Below are 2,596 nucleotides of genomic sequence, written 5' to 3'. Positions count from 1 at the left end.
TCCATCCATTACAAGAGAGTAGAGGGGGGAGAAAACATCATAAGATCCAACTATAATAGCAAAGCTCGCGATACATCAAGATTGTATCAGCTCAAGAACACAAGAGAGAGAGAGAGATCAAACACATAGCTACTAGTACATACCCTCAGCCCCGAGGGAGAACTACTCCCTCCTCGTCATGGAGAGCACCGGGATGATGAAGATGGCCACCGGAGAGGGATTATCCCCTCCGACAGGGTGCCGAAACGGGTCTAGATTGGCTTTCGGTGGCTACAGAGGCTTCTGGCGGCGGAACTCCCGATGTATTGTGTGTCCCGATGTTTTTAGGGTATATGGAGATATATAGGCGGAAGATGTACGTCAGGGGGGGCCACGAGGGGCCCACAAGGGTGGAGGGCGCGCCCCCCTACCTCGTGGCCTCCTTGAAGCTTCCCTTACGTGCACTTCAAGTCTTCTGGGCTTCTTTCCTTCCAAAAATGAGTTCCGTGAAGTTTCAGGTCAATTGGACTCCGTTTGATTTTCCTTTTCTTCGAAACCCTAAAACAAGGTAAAAACAGAAACTAGCACTGGGCTCTGGGTTAATAGGTTAGTCCCAAAAATGATATAAAAGTGTATAATAAAGCCCATAAACATCCAAAACAGTAGATAATATAGCATGGAGCAATAAAAAATTATAGATATGTTGGAGACGTATCAGCATCCCCAAGCTTAATTCCTGCTCGTCCTCGAGTAGGTAAATGATAAAAACAGAATTTTTGATGCGAAGTGCTACTTGGCATAATTTCAATATAATTCTTCTTAATTGTGGCATGAATATTCAGAACCGAAAGATTCAAGACAAAAGTTCATATTGACATAAAAATGATAATACTTCAAGCATACTAACAAAGCAATTATGTCTTCTCAAAATAACATGGCTAAAGAAAGTTATCCCTACAAAATCATATAGTCTGGCTATGCTCTATCTTCACCACACAAAATATTTAAATCATGCACAACCCCGATGACAAGCCAAGCAATTGTTTCATACTTTTGATGTCCTTAAACTTTTTCAATCTTCACGCAATATATGAGCATGAGCCATGGATATAGCACTATAGGTGGAATAGAATTGTGGTTGTGGAGGGGACAAAAAGGGAGAAGATAGTCTCACATCAGCTAGGCATATCAACGGGTTATGGAGATGCCCATCAATAGATATCAATGTGAGTGAGTAGGGATTGCCATGCAACGGATGCACTAGAGCTATAAGTATATGAAAGCTCAACAAAAGAAACTAGTGGGTGTGCATCCAACTTGCTTGCTCACGAAGACCTAAGGCATTTTGAGGAAGCCCACCATTGGAATATACAAGCCAAGTTCTATAATGAAAGATTCCCACTAGTATATGAAAGTGATAACATGAGAGACTCTCTACTATGAAGATCATGGTGCTACTTTGAAGCACAAGTGTGATAAAAGGATAGTAACATTGTCCCTTCTCTCTTTTTCTCTCATTTTTTATTTTTTTATTTGGGCCTTTCTCCCTTTTTATGGTATCTTTTCTTTCTCTTTTTTTTATTTGGGCTTCTTTGGCCTCTTTTATTTATTTTTCGTCCGGAGTCTCATCCCGACTTGTGGGGGAATCATAGTCTCCATCATCCTTTCCTCACTGGGACAATGCTCTAATAATGATGATGATCACACTTTTATTTTTCTTACAACTCAACAATTACAACTCAATGCTTAGAACAAAATATGACTCTATGTGAATGCCTCCGGCGGTGTACCTGGATATGCAATGATGCATGAGTGACAAGTATGAAAGAATTATGAATGGTGGCTTTGCCACAAATACTATGTCAACTACATGATCATGCTAAGCAATATGACAATGATGGAGTGTGTCATAATAAACGGAACGGTGGAAAGTTGCATGGCAATATATCTCAGAATGTCTATGGAAATTCCATAATAGGTAGGTATGGTGGCTGTTTTGAGGAAGGTATATGGTAGGTGTATGATACCGGCGAAAGGTGCGCGGTATTAGAGAGGCTAGCAAAGGTGGAAGGGTGAGAGTGCGTATAATCCATGGACTCAACATTAGTCATAAAGAACTCATATACTTATTGCAAAAATCTACAAGTTATCAAAGCAAAGTATTACACGCATGCTCCTAGGGGGATAGGTTGGTACGAAAAGACCATCGCTCGTCCCCGACCACCACTCATAAGGAAGGCAATCAAAAAATAAATCATGCTCCGACTTCATCACATAAGGGGCCTCATAAGGTGCCTAATTACACAGCTGACTTACAGCCGAGGGCTTTGATTGAGAGTTATGAGATGGCTATGGAGCTGTTGGAGGTTAGCGATGCTGCAATGGCCAAGTATTTTACCATGATGTTTTATGGAACGGCTCGGACCTGGTTGAAAGGATTGCCACCCAATTCTATCGGTCCATGGGCAGAGTTAAAGGCATGGTTCATCCAGAACTTTAAGGATACATGTAAGCAGCCAATGTCGATTGTGGACCTGACCAATTGCAAGCAAGAGGATGGAGAATCTACAACCCATTGGGTGCGCCGGGTCAAGGAGATAATACATTCATCTGATAA

Source organism: Triticum dicoccoides, chromosome 7A (genome assembly GCF_002162155.2).
Source record: "Triticum dicoccoides isolate Atlit2015 ecotype Zavitan chromosome 7A, WEW_v2.0, whole genome shotgun sequence".
Taxonomy (NCBI): Eukaryota; Viridiplantae; Streptophyta; class Magnoliopsida; order Poales; family Poaceae; genus Triticum; species Triticum dicoccoides.
Note: the sequence above shows the minus strand (reverse complement) of the source record.